Consider the following 22,164-nt stretch of genomic DNA (forward strand, 5'->3'; position numbering starts at 1 on the left):
ACTGAACTGCGAATACTTCTTTGTAATTTTGATTACTTCACACATATAGATCAATTGTCAGTGCATAAACTGTATGTGGGGCCTGGCTAGGTCGTAGCTACTGACTTAGCTGAAGGCTATGCTAACTAGCGTCTCTGTAAGTGAGATCTCTGAAGCTACAACAAGTGAACCATTCCTATTAAAGTAGGCTGTAGAACTGGGCAGTGCGCTTGCTGGTCTCGCGAGACCAGCCGAGTGGCGGCGCTCGGTCTGCTAGCGTCGACAGTGGCGACTCTCGGGTCCGATGTGTGCTGACGGACCGCGGCCGATTTGAAGCCTACAACCTAGCAAGTGTGGTGCCTTGCGGTGACCCTCTTCAATCAAAACCTCTTATAACTCCTGTAGTGACGAGGGAGGCGGAAACCTGCTCCGGAGTGTGCTCCCCAATACCGACCACAAGGGTTCCATAATGTTGAAGTCCGGGGACTGTTCTGGCCAGGGAAGACGCTACAGTTCACTTGCATGCTCCTCATACCACGACTATAATGTTCTGGCTGAGTGAATGACTGCATTATCGTCCTGAAAAATGGCATCATTGTTGGGGAACAACATTCGAATCGTGGGGTACACCTGATAACCTAAAATGTTCACATAATCGTTGGCTGTAACACGGTCTTTGAGAGTAATGATGGGACCAGTAGAATATCGTGATATGGCTGCCCACACCATCACACTCCCACCTCCATGCTTAACCGTGATCGAAACGCAAGTCGCCGAAATGGTGTCAGTTGAAAAGACTTGCAGCAGGCACCGGTCTACCCGACGAGAGACCCTAACCACACGTATTATTAATGTCAATTACTATTCCTATTCGCTGTTGTCATTTCTGTTCGTAATGATGACTAGTCTCGTAACTGTTTCTCAAATGTACATAATCGAAGCCACGCGGGATTAGCCGAGCTGTCTAGGGCGCTGTAGTCATGGACTGTGCGGCTGGTCCCGGCGGAGGTTCGAGTCCTCCCTCGGCATGTATGTGTGTGTGTTTGTCCTTAGGATAATTTAGGTTGTGTGGAAGCTTAGGGACTGATGACCTTAGCAGTTAAGTCCCATAAGATATAACAGACAGTTGAACATTTTTGAACATAATCGAATCAGGACTACGGAGAGTAACTGAGAATATTTTGTAATTTTTTTGGTCTGTGTTGTTCCTGGCTCGTTGTAAGAGTGGACTTTAAGGGCTTACCTGGTCATATTAATAAATAGTAAATTCAATTAAGTCAATTCCACCTGACAGTATATTTCATGTTACACAGATACTAGCAAGGAGGTACTGTTTTTCCTGGAACTGGATGCGCCATCTGTGGCTTCATCGCCATCTCTGTTGGTCAGAACCGCAGTATTACGTTAGTGCTCGCAGATAGGGCCTAGCAAACATTTTACTTGACCCACTCATGTGGAACTAGATTTAAGTTAGAGGAAATATGAAATTACAAAGAACGGACGGAACTTTTATTAATGCATCCTTCAAAGAAAAGTATTGTTTTCTTGTTAAGAAATAAAAAAAATTGTTATTTTTGACGTAAAATCTTCAGTGCATTGTGTGATAGTGAATCGTGGGCGGTGGAAAAAATACAAAAGAGAAGAATCGAAGGATTTGAGATGCGCTGCTATAGAAGGGTGTTGAAAATTAGGCGGATTGATAAAATAAGGAATGACGAGGTTCTCCGCTGGATCGGCGAAAAAGGGAAACATTGCAGAGGAGACTGGGACAGGATGACAGAGCGCGTTAAGACATCGCAGAAGGACTTCCGTGGTACCAGAGGAACCGTGGAGGACAAAAACTGTAGGGAACCACAAGGACTGGAATATGTGCAACAAGTTGGTTGGCTCTGAGCACTATGCGACTTAACTTCTGAGGCCATCAGTCGCCTTCTCTGCCTCGTGATGACTGGGTGTTGTGTGATGTCCTTAGGTTAGTTAGGTTTAAGTAGTTCTAAGTTCTAGGGGACTGATGACCATAGCTGTTGAGTCCCATAGTGCTCAGAGCCATTTGAACCATTTTTCATCAGTCGCCTAGAACTTAGGACTACTTAAACCTAACTAACCTAAGGACATCACACACATCCATGCCCGAGGCAGGATTCGAACCTGCGACCGTAGCGGTCGCTCGGTTCCGGACTGTAGCGCCTAGAACCGCATGGCCACTCCGGCCGGCGTGCAACAAGTAATTGACAATGTTGGCTGCAAGTGCTACTCTGAGATGAAGAGGTTGGCACAAAAGAGAAAGTTATGGAAGCAACAAATCAGCCAGAAGTCTGGTGACTCAAAAAGCTTTAGTGCAGGCCAAGAGAAATACTTAAAAAACTGTTATCACGACTTAGTGAGGAGTGCCGTATGGGGGCACACACGTCACACTCTTCTTCTGCAGTGTCAAGATTACACACAGTTATATCAGAATTGGTACGTACTTTCTTTGCTGCAGTACGTGAGTATTCACAGGATGACAATTATTGAAGTATATAGAAGAAAATTTAAATTAGTTACAAACTACGGCGTGCATACACTTTATTCAACATGTAATCGTCACTACAGATTTTCGGATTTAGGTTACGACATGTTCGATATACCTTCCATTATTGGCGACGATGTGGCGCAGACGAATAGCGAAAACCTGCATGACCTGCTGAAGTGCCGCAACATCGATGTTGCCGATGACCTCCTGAATGGCTGTTTTAAGCTCAGCAGTGGTTTTGGAGCTATTGCTGTACACCTTGTCTTTAAATATAGCTCTACAAAAAGGAGTCGCACGTGTTCAGATACGGAGAATATAGCGGCCAATCGAGGCCCATGCCAGTGGCCTCTGGGTACCCCAGAGCCAGAGTGCGATCCCGAAAGTGGTCCTCTATGACATGAAACACTCTCCTGATTCGATGGGGTCGAGCACCGTCTTGCATGAACCACATATTGTCGAAATCAGCGTGACTTTGGATAATGGGGATGAAATCATCTTCCAAAACCTTCGAGTACCGTTCGGTAGCCACCGTGCCATCAAGGAATATCGCGCCGATTATGACGTGACTGGACACTGCACACCACACAGTCACCCGTTGAGAGTGAAGAGACTTCTCTATCGCGAAATGCGTATTTACAGTCGCCCAAATGCGTCAGTTTTACTTATTGACGAACCCATCCAAATAAAAGTGGCCTTCTTTCAGAAGTGCTACTCCTGCAAGGTTCGCAGGAGAGCTTCTGTAAAGTTTGGAAGTTAGGAGACGAGGTGCTGGCGGAAGTAAAGCTGTGAGGATGGGGCGTGAGTCTTGCTTGGGTAACTCAGATGGTAGAGCGCTTGCCCGCGTAAGGCAAAGGTCCCGAGTTCGAGTCTCAGTCCGGCAGACACTTTTAATCTGCCAGGAAGTTTCAAAAGTGGCCTTCGTCGATAAACCAAACTTTCGTGTGCTTACTAATTTCCATCATGCCCCGCTGCCAACCTTGCGGTTTGAACGCCCTAACGCAAACCGTTCGGAAGGTATCACGATTTTATGTCATATAGTTAAATAATTGCCTCCCTGTAATAATGCAGTTTTGTAGCAATCGGAGTTGAGTATCAGCACTCTGTCAAACATCGCAGGAACAACGAAGTGTTTTAAATGCTTATAAAGCGCGTAGGTTATTCCTACTTTGGGAAAGGATTCAACCTACGCACGCAGACGTCAGTCTGTTGTAACATTTCCGTACACGCTTTATACTCGCGCTTTGTTACCTTTTTGATAACTCAACATCTCTGTAGGTATCAACATGAACCTCGCAAACAACGATCGTGTGAAACCCAGCCCGCTTTGTTCGTCGTCCCGAATGCAAGCAAATTATGCTAACCACTGCGCCACCTACCTCGGTGTTACCGGCCAAATACTGCTGGCAATAAATTCTTCCACCACCAGAAATCGAACTGACCGCCTCCGAGTGGAACACCGACACGCATTTGCGCGTTGTCAATCTCTGCTACGGAGCCGGGTTCGAGTGTTACATGAAAGGCAGTACAGAATTACTCCCGAAGCGTTTATCGTATTCCGTCGTTCATTTCTACCATAAGCACGAAATACGCCAACATTAAACACTGACAAGGGAACCTCCCCATCGCACCCCCCTCAGATTTAGATATAAGTTGGCACACTGGATAGGCCTTGAAGAACTCAACACAGATCAATCGAGAAAACAGGAAGAAGTTGTGTGGAACTACGAAAAAATAAGCAAAATATACAAACTGAGTAGTCCATGTGTAACATATGCAACATCTAGGCTAACATGAGCTGAGGAGTGCCGTGGTCCCGTGGTTAGCGTGAGCAGCTGCGGAGCGAGAGGTCCTTGGTTCAAGTCTTCCCTCCAGTGAAAAGTTTAATTTCTTTATTTTCGCAAAGTTATGATCTGTCCGTTCGTTCATTGACGTCTCTGTTCACTGTAATAAGTTTAGTGTCTGTGTTTTGCGACCGCACCGGTAAACCGTGCGATTAGTAGACGAAAGGACGTGCCTCTCCAATGGGAACCGAAAACATTTGATCGCAAGGTCATAGGTCAACCGATTCCTCCACAGGAAAACGCGTCTGATATATTCTAAACGACAGGGGTGACGGCATGTGCGTCACATGACAGGAATATGTTGTCAACCCACCTAACTTGTACGCTTAGCGAATGGGTAAAAATATTCTTTTACCTTACCCGAATTCGGTTTTCTTGTGGATGTGATAATCACTCCCAAAAAGTGATGAAAACATGAGTTTGTCACATAAACTGAAAATAAAAAATTAAACTTTTCACTGGAGGGAAAACTTGAACCAAGGACCTTTCGCTCCGCAGCTGCTCACGCTAACCACGGGACCAGGGCGGTCCTTGGCTTACGTTAGCCTAGATGTTGCCTATGTTGCACATGGACTACTCAGTTTGTATATTTTGCTTATTTTTTCGTAGTTCCACGCAACTTCTTCCTGTTTTCTCGATTGATCTGTGTTCAGTTATTCAAGGCCTAGCCACTGTGCCAACTTACAACTAAATCTGAGGGGGGTGCGATGGGGAGGTTCCCTTGTGAGAATGAATGCTAGAAAGGAATTACCGACCGGAAACGCACCTTGAATACTCTCGTCCCTGTGCACATCTCAAAACACAAACACAATAAAAGAAATGAAATGCTACTTCTTCCTTGGGAAGCCACGATACAGGGACCAGTGAATTCGTGCATCAAAGGAGGTTAGAGGATAGCTAGCTGGCGTGGTCCGCCGAGTGCACACCGCCAAGTGTTCCTCAGCTGGCGCCAGTTCGCTGGCGGCCGTGGACTCTGGCGAGTGACATCATTCGCGCTCAGCGAAGCGAGTAACAGTATTGGTCACGCTTCGGGCCGTTCTCTCGAACGTTCGATCACACGATATTTCTTGTATCGATGACGCCACAGTCACGCGTTCGCAACGTCATACAAGTAAATAAGGCAAGGTATGCCATCGAATCGCTTCACAGACGGTAGGAATGAGGAATAAAAGTTAGGGTGCTGGTTTTAGAAATTGTGGTGGCAGTGACGTCTTTGTCACCAAGCGTTGAAAGTAAATCGTGCACACGGCTCGTTGTTGTGGTCCTCAGCCCGAAGACTGGTATGATGGAATTCTCCATGCACGGTAGACGTGCATCATCGGAAAAAAATAACGACTGTCGTTTTCCCTTCGCCATGTTGGTTAATGTTACAAAGCCAGTCAGTCGTACAGACTGTTGCCCTTGCAACCACTGAAAAGACTGCTGGCTCTCTTAAGGGGAGTAGGGCGACAAATGGGCCGACTTGGGGCAGGAGAGGCACCACAGCACATTTTAATTTTCACTGTCCATACTTTTACAAATAAATTCATAAAACTTTGTCAGCATGACCAGGAAGGATTCAGGATTCACATTCATAGCAGTGAAAGTTCAAAAACATAACAAAATAATTTTTTACATGCGAAATTTCATCATCTTTTCACTTACTATTGGCTTCATTTGTTGCTGTAGGTAGACTTTTCTTCGTAAGTAAGAGAGATTCTTCGAAGAATTTTGCACAGCATACAATCCATACTCCTAGAATTTACTTAATTTATGAAAAAATGAATAAGCTGTTACATTTTAAACTTCATGTTTAGAAAAACTCAAATCTTATAGTTAATTATCTCAATTTTTTCCACAGTTTTTTTATAGCTTTGGAAAATTCTAGAGTTTCATACACCTGTAAGTATGGTTTGTTTGCTGTGCAAAATTCTTCGGAGAATCTCTCTTACTTATAAAGGAAAGCCTGTAGCAACAAATGTAGCCAATAGTAAGTGAGAAAATGATGAAACTTCCCAAGCAAAATTTTTATTTTGTTATGTTTTTGAACTTCCACTGCTACGAGTGTGAATGCTGAATCCTTCCTAGTCATGCTGACAGAGTTTTATGAATTTATTTGCAAAAATATAGACAGTGGAAATTAAAATGTGCTATGTTGCCTATCCTGGTCGAAGTCGGCCCATTTGACGTCGTACCCCCTTTAAGTAACAATGCGACGTCAATCTGACCTCTGCGCAGGTAGCCTACGATGTGTTTATGGTAGGGCTATGTATTCGTTGAGACGCGCAAGCCACCCTACCCTACTTACGCAAGGTCCGCGATTCTTGAAAAAGGGGGGCTGGGCATCCATACATTACGAAACTGCAACTTTTACTGACCGTGTTGCTGGTGCGAAAGTCTACGAGTAGTAGCTGGGAGAAGACTCCTTTTGTATCTTAGTCCCTTGCTTTCTGGCTGATGATCTCTGTCTTCAACGCCGGGTGTTCTGGATGAACTTGCTCACCTGCGCTTCAGCTGAAACGTGCCTTTAGTCACACGGATTCAGAAATGGTAATATTTACTGTCTGCTGAAGTTCCTGATGACACAAACACGACGGTATGTAACTTCCTGGACTGACATTAATCCCTTCTATCGGATGACTGATAAACCATATTGTTCGACGGTTGGTTGGTTTGGGGGAAGGGACCAAACAGCGAAGTCATCGGTCCCATAGGATAAGGGAAGGATGGGGAAGGAAATCGGCCATGCCCTTTCAAAGGAACTTTCCCGGCATTTGCCTGAAGCGATTTAGGGAAATCACTGTTCGAATAGTTATGTTAAGGGACAGCATATTGATAATTTTTAACATTTTTATGCAGCGACAGCAACTGATATTGTTTATATAAGAATATACAGCCTACAGTTGCAGGTTAACTTTATCGTTTACCTAGGTTTCAACGTTAGTAATAACGTCTTCTTCAGAACATAAAATATTATTTAAATGTTTGCCCATACAACGGGCTTAAAGTGAATTTGCAACAGCTTGTTTAATAGAAGTGACAAAACCTTATGGTTATGCATCAAGTTTTATAAAGTTGACTAAGGACATGGCTTGTTTTAGGCAAACATTTAAATAATATTTTATGTTCTGAAGAAGACGTTATTACTACCGTTGAAACCTAGGTAAACGATAAAGTTAACCTGCAACTGTAGGCTGTATATTCTTATATATGCAGCATATTGAAGTTCAAGCACACTATTGTGTCCGTGTTTGCTTCAAAATAATTTCTCTTCTGATAGGTACCGCCTTGAGCAAACACATTTTTTCTCTTCTCTTCTACGAAGCATGTTTCTCTGAAGTTACAGCATGATCAATGATTTTTTTTATTTTCTTTCACACAAAAACACACAGCACTTCACATACAATAAATGTTAACCACAACAGTCTAATATTCCAAGTCGTAAATTTTCGGTGTAAATTATTTTCCACATTAAGCTCGTTGTGACTGCAAATGAAAAACTGAGAAAGGAAAACAGCTATAACACAAAATACTGTATGCCGCAAAAAGCCACAGCATGTGTTATCAAAGAATATAGAAATTTTTTTGTCTGTTATCGAATTTGTGAATACGTTTCTTAAAAAACTGTAGTTAGTCATGTACAGGTAGTAAAGAGTAATTTTCCTGTTGTTTAAAAGAAATTGAAAAATAAAAACCGCGTTGACAGTACCGTAGCTTCGACGAAATTTTGTCTGGCTAGAGAAGAAGGATAAAAAATTGTGTCTGCTCAAGGCGGAACCTACCCTTGAACAAATTTAACATTCGTAATTTGTTAAAATTTGTGAAGGTCCTATTTATGCTAGTAATGTGTGTGCGCGTGTGTGTGTGTCTGTGTGTGTATTACGTAAACATGGAATGAAATATGTTTTTGAACCAATATCTAAGATTAGGGCTCTTTTAGAATCTGTAAGAATGGTCTTGGTTTGTCTATCATATGCCATGCAGCTGTGGCATGTCATTCATAGGTTGGTTAGGCCATCAGGACCGTGGAGGACCGGTGAACAGAGCAAAGGTCACATACTCTTTTTACAGCTGAGGAAATCCACTGTGGCCAAACATTGCCTCGTTCTATGGAATATGAGAGCGCGGTGATCGCGGCGTGCAGTTCCGCCTGTTGGGATACGGTCATTAAGGATGCAGTTGAGATTAAATTAGAAAGTGAGCTTGTAAATATAGATGCAGGTATATGTTTAAATTTCGCTCTGAATTGTGCCCTCTCCTTCATCAAACAACATAGGAACAGAGTTAATGTTACTTGCTCACTGGCCTGTAGTTACTGTCCACTATTGATAATTTCTGGCAGCAGTCATCCTTGTTTACGTGGCGGCGCCCGTTGTTTACAGTGTTTATTGTCTTTCTGGATATTCCGTACTGTTAAGCTTATCTGTTCTGGCGTAACCACAAGCGCAGGAACGACGAGGAAGAACGCAAGACCGGAGAAGGCGGGGAGGCGAAGCCAGCCAATAGCCTGCGCCACGACAAGAGCGACCTCTGCAAGAAGTGAATATAAGCGCCGAATCTGCCAGCCTCGCCCGGACATCAGTGGACAGTATTCGTAGAGTATTAGCACGGCCCAGCAGAGAGTGCTACGAGAACAGTTAGCAGTGATCCACAAACCGTGTGTCAAACTTGCATGAACGTTATATACAAGGTGGTCCATTGATACTGACCGGGCCAAATATCTCACGAAATAAGCGTCAAATGAAAAACTACAGAGAACGAAATTCGTCCAGCTTGAAGGGGGAAACCAGATGGTGCTATGGTTGGCCCGCTAGATGGCGCTGTCATGGGTCAAACGGATATCAACCGCGTTTTTTTAAAATATGAACCCCCATTTTTATTACATATTCGTGTAGTACGTAAAGAAATATGAATGTTTCAGTTGGACCACTTTTTTCGCTTTGTGATACATGGCGCTGTAATAGTCACAAACGTGTAAGTACGTGGTATCACGTAACATTCCGCCAGTGCGGACGTTATTTGCTTCGTGATGCATTACCCGTGTTAAAATTGACCGTTCACCAATTGCGGAAAAGGTCGATATCGTGTTGATGTATGGCTATTGTGTTCAAAATGCCCAACGGGCGTGTGCTATGTGTGCTGCTCGCTATCCTGGACGACATCATCCAAGTGTCCGGACCGTTCGCCGGGTAGTTAAGTTATTTAAGGAAACAACCACACCTGCAACAAATGATGATGCCCAAGTAGGTGTTTTAGCTGCTGTCGCGACTAATCCGCACATCAGTAGCAGACAAATTGCGCGACAATCGGGAATCTCAATATCGTCGGTGTTGGAAATGCTACATCAACATCGAGTGCACCCGTACCATATTTCTACGCACCACGAATTGCATGGCGACGACTTTGAACGTCGTGTACAGTTCCGCCACTGGGCACAAGAGAAATTACGGGACGATGACAGATTTTTTGCACACGTTCTATTTAGCGACGAAGCGTCATTCACCAACAGCGGTAACGTAAATCGGCATAATATGCACTATTGGGCAACGGAAAATCCACGAAGTGGAACATCAGCGACCTTGGCGGGTTAATGTATGGTAAGGCATTATGGGAGGAAGGATTAATTGGCCCCATTTTATCGATGGCAATCTAAATGGTGCAATGTATGCTGATTTCCTACGCAATGTTCTACCGATGTTACTACAAGACGTTTCACTACATGACAGAATAGCGATGTACTTCCAACATGACGATGTCCGGCACATAGCTCGCGTGCAGTTGAAGCGGTATTGAATAGCATATTTCATGACAGGTGGATTGGTCGTCGAAACACCATACCATGGCCCACACGTTCACCGGATCTGACGTCCCCGGATTTCCTTCTGTGGGAAACGTTGAACGATATTCGCTATCGTGATCCACCGACAACGCCTGACGACATGCGTCAGCGCACTGTCAATGCATGTGCGAACATTGCGGAAGGCGAACTACTCACTGTTGAGAGGAATGTCGTTACACATATTGCCAAATGCATTGAGATTGACGGACATCATTTTGAGCAGTTATTGCATTAATGTGGTATTTACAGGTAATCAGGCTGTAACAGCATGCGTTCTCCGAAATGATAAGTTCGCAAAGGTACATGTATCACATTGGAACAACCGAAATAAAATGTTCCAACGTACCTACGTTCTGTATTTTAATTTAAAAAACCTACCTGTCACCAACTGTTCGTCTAAAATTGTGAGCCATATGTTTATTACGGCGCCATCTATCACAAACTGATCCTACTAAAACATTCATAATTCTTTACGTACAACACGAATATGTAATAAAAAATGGGGGTGCCTATTTTAAAAAAACGCAATTGATACTCGTTTGACCTATGGCAGCGCCATCTAGCGGTCCAACCATAGCGCCATCTGGTTTCCCCCTTCAAGCTAGACAAGTTTCGTTCTTTGTAGTTTTTTCGTTTGACGCTTATTTCGTGACATATTTGGCCCGGTCACGATCACTGGACCATCCTGTATAACAAAGGACGCGGATTTATGTTGCATGTCGCCCATTGCTTGCGACACCATTTACATTTCAAAGAAAAGTATTGTCAATCTGCTTTATTGAAATAAAACTACTAATGTTAGTTGCTTGAATTTTTGTTCAAATGGTTCAAATGGCTCTGAGTACTATGGGACTCATCATCTGTGGTCATCAGTCCCCTAGAACTTAGAACTACTTAAACCTAACTAACCTAAGGACATCACACACATCCATGCCCGAGGCAGGATTCGAACCTGCGACCGTAGCAGTCACGCGGTTCCAGACTGACGCGCCTAGAACCGCACGGCCACACCGGCCGGCTTGAATTTTTGTGTAGCATTCCGAGAATGCAGCAGCCCTTAGGTACCCTAGATGGGACGAGTGCACAAGACTCCACATTATCCTACGAATATTTTAGAAACAGTGACTTTTAACTGGATGTAAATACACAAAAGTTCAACCAGTCTCTTTTTTTGAATTGTTATTTGGTATTCCGTGAACCGGTTTTCGAACCTTTTCAGTTTTGTACTTACTGCTACAGTATGGGTGGCTCGTTTCTGTTAGTGTCCATCTGCCTGTTTTCATTTTGATGGCCAGTTGATACATCACTTCACACACTTTTACACAATCTGCATGCATTTGCACTGTGATAGCGATACTCTGACAGCATCCAAAATGTGCTATACAACTGTTGCTTGTTACAAGGATGCTGACAAAAAGATATGAAATAGGCCTATTTTGTTCGGAGATGTTATTTGTGTTTGCTTGCATGTATTAAAGTCGATACGTGAGCAAATAGTGTAATCAGACTGGCGTTCGCGTCACCTTTTTCGGTTCGACTACATTCCATTACCATTATTTTACGTTTGGTCGATATTCATCTCATAATATCTTTCCAAGGCGCTATCCATTTTAACAGGTCTTGCAAATCTTTTGCCGTCGGCAAAGCTCAAGGTTTTTATTTCTTCTCCTCCCTTTCCAAATATCTCCGTGATTTCCTTTACTGCTAGTTTAATGTACGCAACGAATAACGTCGGGGAGATGCCTCTACCAAGCCTCACCCCTTTCCCAACTGACGCTGTCGTTCCGTCCCCTACGACTCTTACAACCGCAGCTTGGTCTCTGTACAATTGTAAATAACTTTTCACTCTCTCTACTTATGCCTTGTGGCACAACTTGAAGAAGGGATTGGTTAGTAGGACATGTTCTGAGGCATCAAGGGATCACCAATTTAGTATTGGATGGCATCGTGGAGGGTAAAAATCGTAGAGGGAGACCAAGAAATGAATACACTAAGCAGATTCAGAACGATATAGGTTGCAGTAGGTACTGGGAGATGAAGAAGCTTGTACAGGATAGAGTAGCATGGAGAGCTGCATCAACCCAGTCTCAGGACCGAAGACCACAAAACACAACAACAACTTATGCCTGCATCTTTCGGAATTTCAGAAAGCGTGTTCCAGACGACATCGTTGAAAGCTTTCTCTAAATTTACAAATGCTAGTCTAAAATATGTCGGTCAGTATGGCCTTTATTGAATGAAAAGCAAGCCGGAGGGTCAAACCCAGTCCAGAATGAGCTCTGGATAACTCGAATACATCAGAAAAGGTAATCGACCTTAACATTGCCATCTCACGGATGGATCTTTGGTATCACATGCTTTCACATTCAGAGATTTTGCCAACTGATTTGGGACGTAACACTGGACTCGGCAGCAAGGTCTCGAGATCAGGAACTGCACGCCACTATTTTCGCCTTCCCCACGCTCCCGTCCTCTTCCTTCCTGTCATGAAAGTAATGGTGGTGAAAATTGTTCAGAGCAAGAATTCGAACCGACTACCTCTGACCCGAACGCAGCCACATTAGCGTCAGTCGGCGGCTTCGAAAGCGGATACACGTCACGAGAAAGATAGAAACGTCAAGTTGGATTTATCTACCTAGTTCATCTCAATGCAACACTGTTTGCCCAACGTGATCAGTGTAACAGATATCTTATCGCGAAAGGTATGATAATTTACAACTTCCGGGCACTCGGCATAAGAGACTACTGGAAATTTAAAGGTGCAGAAGAAATGAAAATTTCAGGAGCCATATTCACAGCTGATTAAAAGATTTGGATAAATGATACACGTTAAAAGTTTACAGCACGATAATAAGTCGAAATTGCATTAACGTATGCAAGATCGAATGAGACATTACCCAATCGACAAGAGTCATTTACTACCCACAAGGTCTCGCAGTGCCTGTCAGCAAAGATAAAAGCAGTGAATGTTTCTCCGCAAATCATGTAGCGTCGGATAGATCCTGATATGAAAAAAAGGCTAATAAGCTTCCAGGAAAGCTATTTCGCAACTGCGAGAGCGCAGGAATCCAACCCGCAACAAGGGCAAGCAGAGACTAGTTCTGAGCTGTTCGTAGAAAACTCCGCCGTGTTTCGAAACACTTGTAATGCCGCCTGTGTAGGACAGGTGCATCAGGTGTTGTACAAGCGCAGCGTATTCTGCTGTAAATTATCCCCTCCTCTCGGTGGCAAAACGTCGTGTCCGTTGAAGTGTGAGCTTTTCGATCGTCACATACTTCGCAACTAACACGAGGACGAAGTGAAAACTTTTTGGGCTTGCTGTGAAAAACAGAGTTTTTAGGTAAGCGCCAGCCGGGGTGGCAGAGCAGTTCTAGGCGCTACAGTCTGGAACCGCGCGACCGCTACAGTCGCAGGTTCGAATCCTGCATAGGGCATGGATGTGTGTGATGTCCTTAGGTTAGTTAGGTTTCAGTAGTTCTAAGTCTAGGGTACTGATGACCTCAGAAGTTTAGTCCCATAGTGCTCAGAGCCATTTGAACAATTTTTTTAGGTAAGGAAGTGCTCTTATTTTCTAGTACAGTCTCCCTTTCGGACGACGTACTTTGTCTGCGGATTTGCGAATGAGTTGTTCTAGTCAGCATGTCCTGTGGCATCATATCGTGGGGTAATTCGTTGCTGAAGAATAAAGTGTTCGCTTGCACGTCAAGAGTGTGCAATAAGGATAACATATGGCGTCCGCTCTAGTACCTCTGGTAAACAGGTCTTTATACAACCGAGTCCTGAGTCCTCCTTCGGGCATGGGTGTATGTCCTCTCCTTAGCGTAAGTTAGTTTAAGTCAGATTAAGTAGTGTGTAAGCCTAGCACCGATGACCTCAGCAGTTTGGTCCCATAGGAACTTACCACCGCATCGCCTGACAGAACATTCACTCTCTGATGAAGTTTGTTGTCAACCAATGGTAAGACTCGTAAATTTAGAAGGACAAATGACACACAAAAGAAATGACTTAAACTTATAAAGACGTTAATAGACGTTAATACGCTCTCACACGCACTCACACACATTCGGTCCGAACAGGCCTTGGAAGACCCAACGGTCCGACCGGCCCCCGTGTCATCCTCAGCCCACAGGCGTCACTGGATGCGGATATGTAGGGGCATGTGGTCAGCACACCGCTCTTCTGGCTGTATGCCAGTTTACGAGACCGGAGCCGCTACTTCTCAATCAAGTGGCGCCTCAGTTTGCCTCACAAGGGCTTGCCAACAGCGCTCGGCAGACCGGATGGTTACTCATCCAAGTCCCCAGCCCGATAGCCCCTAGCTTAGGTGATCTGACAGGAACCGGTGTTACCACTGCTCAAGGCCTTTGGCACTCACACACACACACACACACACACATACACAAAATTTTAATTTTTGTCTCGATAATGGACTTCGTCCCAAAAACAAACTTACATTAGTTCCAGTTCCCCAGCCAGATAAAGGTCTTCTGCAGGTTTCCCTTGGACAGCAGGCGAATGCGGATGACGTAACCGTTCATTTCTTTGCCAGTTTTTGCGTTAAACCATGAGTTATTAAAATGTTTGCACGTGTATCGGCAAAGAAGAAAAGACCGACTGTTAAAAGATAGACGTCACTTTGTTCCATTTATGACTGCACGCCAGCACTGCTCCGAAGGAAAAGTCTCCAAGCAACACGTGTCTGAGACCTGCGCAACCTGTGCTGTTCACGCCACGGTACCAACATACTAAGTAGCATCCTTCAAAATATCAATAACGTTTACAAATTTCACACATTCTGGCGTTATCATACGAATTAACTATGGGTGTAAATGTTACTTTAATTGTTCTTAATAAATGTAATTATTCTACTTAGAAACTGCCAATGAGCGCAGAACAGGGAAGCACACCGCGCTTGGTACACGCGGCGCTCGGCGACCACAGCACAGCTATGGCACCTGAGGATGGGCTTATAACAGTCCGAAACCGGTCGAGCGAAAATAAAGAAATTTACAACTGAAGCGGTATTTACAACTTCTGCTTGAATGCAGGAACCAAGTATCTTCCATCAGATTTAATATATAGGTTGATTAGGTATACCCCATTGGTAATATTTTGTGTATTTTGTACACCTGATACAAGGAAGTTAAATTTTGGAATCTGTTTTGTCAAACGATGTCAGACCTTTTGTCATGTAACAATACAAGTATTGTTAACTACGTCAGTAAGTGAGAATTGTAGAACAATTGAGAAGTTCACTGATTTTTAAGTTAATATAAAATGTTTCATATTACATTTTATGAAGGAGAAACTTTATTTTGAATACAATTTTCGAACTAAAGTTTTAGGTCTTAGGATACCCCTTCTCAGTACCTCATCCTCTTCCACGTCGTATTTAATTAAATCTAAAGATATTTTTTTTGAAAGAAATGATTTTTCAATCGAGTAAAAAATATTGACTGTGCCAGAATCAGAACAGTATTAATGTTTGTAATAGCTTTAGTGTGGGTGACATTGCACAGCACTGAGACAATATCCAAAATCTTCACTGAGCATTTGCAAGGTTATTCATTTATCAACTAATCTACTTACATTATTTGTATGAAGCCATTTTATGGCCAGCATTGCACTTCGATGAGCCAAGACTGAATATTTTCTATGCCTACTGTGGAGAGAACAGAATACCAAGATTACATCCGTTGCGACTCAAGAGCTAAGGAAAATGTCTTTCATTGTTTATTTGCATAGGGAATTTTATCAGTTTATTGCACAAAGCCATAGAATTCGCTGGTCATCAGACTGAGTAAATTTCAGAGGGACTGACATAATTATAGGCATTACATACTGGTTTTCCAAATTAAGCTGTTCAATTTGTTTTTGGATTACAGTGCAACTGATTAAGCACACCATTTGCTCAACAACACATTACACAGTAACTTTCCGTAAGACAAATATTACGCATTGCATATCCATTAACAAACACAAATAATAATATTTTAATGCAATGCAACGAGAGAGGCAATTCTGACGTTACGGCTAATAATGGAAGCAAGGCTAAAGAAAAATCAAGACACTTTCACAGGATTTGTCGACCTGGAAAAAGCGTTCGACAATATAAAATGGTGCAAGCTGTTCGAGATTCTGAAAAAAGTAGGGGTAAGCTATAGGGAGAGACAAGTCATACACAATATGTACAACAACCAAGAGGGAATAATAAGAGTGGACGATCAAGAACGAAGTGACCGTATTAAGAAGGGTGTAAGACAAGGCTGTAGCCTTTCGCCCCTACTCTTCAATCTGTACATCGAGGAAGCGATGATGGAAATAAAAGAAAGGTTCAGGAGTGGAATTAAAACACAAGGTGAAAGGATATCAATGATACGATTCGCTGATGACATTGCTATCCTGAGTGAAAGTGAAAAAGAATTAAATGATCTGCTGAACGGAATGAACAGTCTAATGAGTACACAGTATGGTTTGAGAGTAAATCGGAGAAAGACGAAGGTAATGAGAAGTAGTAGGAATGAGAACAGCGAGAAACTTAACATCAGGATTGATGGTCACGAAGTCAATGAAGTTAAGGAATTCTGCTACCTAGGCAGTAAAATAACCAATGACGGACGGAGCAAGGAGGACATCAAAAGCAGACTCGCTATGGCAAAAAAGGCATTTCTGGCCAAGAGAAGTCTACTAATATCAAATACCGGCCTTAATTTGAGGAAGAAATTTGAGGATGTACGTCTGGAGTACAGCATTGTATGGTAGTGAAACATGGACTGTGGGAAAACCGGAACAGAAGAGAATCGAATCATTTGAGATGTGGTGCTATAGACGAATGTTGAAAATTGGGTGGACTGATAAGGTAAGGAATGAGGAGGTTCTACGCAGAATCGGAGAGGAAAGGAATATGTGGAAAACACTGATAAGGCGAAGGGACAGGATGATAGGACATCAGCTAAGACATGAGGGAATGACTTCCATGGTACTAGAGGGAGCTGTAGAGGGCAAAAACTGTAGAGGAAGACAGAGATTGGAATACGTCAAGCAAATAATTGAGGACGTAGGTTGCAAGTGCTACTCTGAGATGAAGAGGTTAGCACAGGAAAGGAATTCGTGGTGGGCCGCATCAAACCAGTCAGTAGACTGATGAAAAAAAAAAATGCAATAACGTTACACTCTTTTTGTTTTTTTTATGTGAGGGGTCCACTCGTACATGGAGCCCGAATTTGTAATATATTTCATGAAAAATGTCATGTAATGTATTACAAACTGGGGCTCCATGTATAAGTGGACCCCTCACAGCATGAACGCGACAATGCACCCTCTCACAGCGCAGCATCAGTGAGGCAGTGGTTTGTGGACAATAACATCCCTGAAATGGAGTGGCCTGCCAGGAATCCCAACGTGAGGCCAATGGAACACCTGTGAGACGTATTAGAACATGGACTTCGTTACAGATCCCAGCGTCCAATATCCCTGTCTTTGTGATTTCTGTTCTTGAGGGAGCTCCTCCACATACATGCAAAAATCTCATTGGAAATCTCCCCAGCAGAGTTCAAGCAGTGATAAAAGCCAAGGGTAATGTTCACTAATGTGTGTCCGCATAGCTTCGATCGGAATGGCGTTTCAGAAATGTTAGCTTATTAACATTGTGGTAAATAATTTGGCCATTCAGTTATTGTCGAATATGAGTATCAGCAGCAAGAGCAGTACGGAGAGAATCATTATTTGGTGAAGAAGTTGACTGGTGCATGGAAGAGCGAGAAACAGTAGGGAAAGGTTAGCAGATGAGGCAGAAGAAAGATAACATAATAGCTAGGAATAGTATTCACAGTTATAATGGGGGTAAGTCTGAAGGATAAACATTGCAGATGGAGGCTGTGCCTTGAATTCATTTAAGCTGGTTGAAACGATTTCAAGTTTCAGTGGCTGTGTAGAGTTGAAGAGATCCGCTCTGGATAGAGTAACTTTGAGGTCAGCATCGAACCATATTTCAGTCTTTAGTCTACAGCTCTCATGCAATAACAAGTAATTATGTCGATTTAGTAGCGACCGCCTTCGAAGTAGAGCGCAGCTGACTATACACAAATCAGCATTCGTTCGTACCACTGCTCAAATATTTGCGCATGTCGATTTGCGTGAAGTGTTGAGTGAAGATGCAGAACAACTAGAAGCGACGCTGGGCCAGATGGGAACCACTCTCAGGTCGTACTGTAATACTAAAACAATAAAGACAAAACAAGTCCTAGTGGTGAGCAGACAAAGCACCGTAGCCCAGTGCTCACTTAACTATGGACTGGAGACCGTGGAATCCTTTGCCTACCTATGGAGTAAAATTACATCAGACGGAAGGTGAAGGAAGGATACTGAAAGCCGAATACACCAGGCAAAAGTTGCTTTTAACAAGAGAAGATACGTTTTCACGTCCAGCAGCATGGACAAGCATCCCAGGAAAAGCCTCATAAACGCGTTTGTTTGGAGTGTCCTGCAGTACGAAAGTGAAACATGGACACTCGGATAAGCAGAAAAACATAAAAAACAGCTTTCGAGATGTGGTGCTGCCACAGAATGCTCCAGATTTCCTGGGTATACAAGATATCAAACGAAGAACTGCTCCACGGAGTGCCTTGTCTCCTGGAGGTAATCGAACACAGAAGGGACGCATGTGTCGGCCAACTGCTGAGACATGGTGGTATCATTAAAAGTATCATTGAAGGGACAGTAAAGCTAAGAATAGAAGAGGCAGGCTGAGACTAGAATACAAAGGCCAGATCGTAGAGGATACCAGCTGCATCACCTACTCCGCTCTCAAAAGGAAGGCCAAAGAGAGAAATGGATGGCGAACTGCTGCTAATCAGCCTGATCTAAGAAGGAGAATCTTTGTACATCCATATTTAAATTGGATGCTGGTGGGACATTAGCTGGAATAATTTTTATTGAAAATGAAATAAATCTGAAATCTTAAGTACAGCTGGAGAAGTTTCATTTTTAATCAAATAAGAAAGAGAAGGTGGCAATCTACATTGGCCTCCTCGCTCCCCCGATCTAATCTTATCTAATTTCTTTTTGTGGTTATATCTCAAGTACCGAGTATATATTAACTAGCCATATCGCCTTGAAGATAGAAGGATGACAACCGAGGAGGAAATCGTTCGTATCCCACGCCAGATGTCGGCTGACACTACTCTTGAGTTTTCAGGATCATGCATGAACGTAAACAGCTAACATCTGAGCGACCTGATCTACAAGACATAATGAAACAATGAAATTGCCAACGTATTTTTTTTTTTCGTTATTGGGTTTCGATTCCCCCCGCAGGGGGTGGGCTGGCAGCATCGTAGTATGCCGCTCTTCAGCCTACAGAATTTGTTTTACAAAGATGAAGATAATAAATAATAAAAACAGGCGATAAAATCGGAGACTTAAATGGTACCATGGCGGAAAATCGCGGAATTTAAAGCATAGAACAAAGGGTTGATGATGCTAATAAAATACATATGAAGCAGACAGGTAAAATAATAGGCAGACAATTAAAAAAACACGGCGACAGTCTGGTTTCTTTTCGCAAGAGATATAAAATTCACACTCAGCGACAGCATGTTTTCTGTTCGCAACACTTTGGAAAGACGAACAACACTGAACATTCACTTCATCACTGCACTAAAAAATTGGCACAAATATGATACATCACAGCCCAGGGCAGGTGGGGGGAACCCGGACAGATGACGGGAAGTGAAAAGGGGGGGGGGGGAAGAGAGGAAAAAACTAGGTGGGGGGAAGGGGGGCCCATAAGAGGGGGGAGGTGCTGGGCAGACGCGACAGGGAGTGGGGAAAGGCAGAGGAGGGATATACAAATGTACTCGGGAAGGGGGGGAGGCCACATAAACCATGTATTGTCATAAATAAAAAATATTTTAAACAAAACTGACCGAGTACATCCTATTTGAAAACCATGTAATTCCCGTGACGGACCCTGTAGATACAGAATAGACACTGACCGGTCAATCTGCCGTCCGTGGTGCGTGCTATGAACGCACAATGCTAAGTTTTGCCGTGGGACTGCGCTCCTTTTGTCGAGCGAGAGCATCTCCCGTCACGCACGTGGTGGCCACACACCCGCGCGGCGCTGCGGTCGCTTCGCAGAAGCACGCCGTCCGCATTATCATATTTATCAGACCCGAGTCGCCGCCTCCTTATCATAACGCGCGAGCACACACACACACACACACACACACACACACACACACACACAAGCTGCTCCAGCTTTACCGCGAACCTTTCATCCCCGAGTGCTCTGATACTGTTCCATATCGCACTACCGGGAGTTTACTAACGATGTTCGGTTCTCCGTAAATGAGAAGCAGATGTGTTTTCGTAGCTTCTACACCGTTTACGTGTAGCGACAGCGGCCCACAGCTCAAAACGGTCCCTTAAAGAGATGGTATTTTTAATAGTTCACCAGACTACAGTAAAGTTCGACATTACGTCGGAAGCCAACCGTAGCTGACGCTGGTGATGTTTAAATCGTGTCCGCCTCGGTAGCTGCGCGGCGCATTGCCAGCGGAAGGGGCGCGGGTTCGATTCCCATCCGGGTCGGAGACTTTCTCCGCACGGGGACTGTATGTTGTGTTGCTCTTACGTTCGTATCGTCACAACTGCCATTCCACTGCTGAGATGGCTGTATGGCCACGTCCTAAAAGCCAAAAAAATTTAAATCGTGACGCTACACACAACTCTGTCACAAAAACTGGCTTTTCGTTCAGTCGCAACAATTTTTCGTTCTCAGTCAAGATGTCCATTAACTCTCTTCTTTTGTATTTGCTCAACAATTACGTGGCCTACGCCCTTTTTGACCTTGTGTAGTCGACCGGTGTGGTCGAGCGATTCTAGGTGCTTCAATCTAGTCGCATGTTCGAATACTGCCTCGGGCATGGATGTGTGTGATGTCCTTAGGTTAGTTAGGTTTAAGCAGTTCTAAGCTCTAGGGGACTGATGACCTCAGATGTTGAGTCCCATAGTGCTCAGAGCCATTTGAACCATATGACCTTGTGTATAGTGTTGTTATTTTCAAATTGATTTTTCAGTATAAGCAGACCAAATGTCAACATTGTAGTGCTGCAAAATAAATTACAACATTGATACGTGTCATCTTAAAGTTCTTCGTGTCAGACAGAAACCTCACAAAAGAATGTACTGCATTTAACTGACCTCCAAAGTAATCACAACAACAAAAGCTATGCTCCTCTTAATTTGTAGTGAACTGTAATATTTCTTAATGCTGCTACTCTTAATTTGGGAAAAAAGCACTTTCCCGCGGTCGAGTGACTTGTATGCCTCTATGACACAGACAGCCGTACTGTAGCAGCGAGCAAGTACCACATCGGACAGGTATCTGTGGAAAGAGGCCAAACTAACATGTGATACCTTCACCGAGGAATCAAGCTTTCGACACTATTTCCCATGAGATCTTATTTTCTAAGTTAAAACTATACGGAATAAAGGGTTCACATTTATCGCTAATAGAATCGTATCTTGATAACAAACAACAAATGGTCATAATCGAGAACCAACTATCAGACATGAAACCGGAGTTATTCAAGGATCAGTAATTGGTCCATTTTTCTTTCTAGTGTATATCAATAACCTCCCACATAACTTGCCAGACAAATCAGTTATATATACTGACGACTTTACCTTAATAACATCAGACGGAAATCTGGAAACTTTACAGGGAAAAAACACAGACATGGTAGAAAACTCCACCGCATGGTTGCAAAGCAATAAATTGGTCTTAAATGGCAACAAAACAGGGACAATATATTTTCATTTGAGTAAGTTGAAACCAGAAGGGACGATAAACACATCTGTCAAACTGCTAGGAATTTATTTAGACCCGAATTTGAACTGGGGCGAACATACCCAACAACTATGCAAGAAACTGCCCAGAGTAATTTTTTTATTGCGCAAACTTAGGACTTGTGTCAGTAAGAGCCAAATGTTAGAGGCATACTATGCCT

Source organism: Schistocerca piceifrons, chromosome 6 (genome assembly GCF_021461385.2).
Source record: "Schistocerca piceifrons isolate TAMUIC-IGC-003096 chromosome 6, iqSchPice1.1, whole genome shotgun sequence".
NCBI lineage: Eukaryota > Metazoa > Arthropoda > Insecta > Orthoptera > Acrididae > Schistocerca > Schistocerca piceifrons.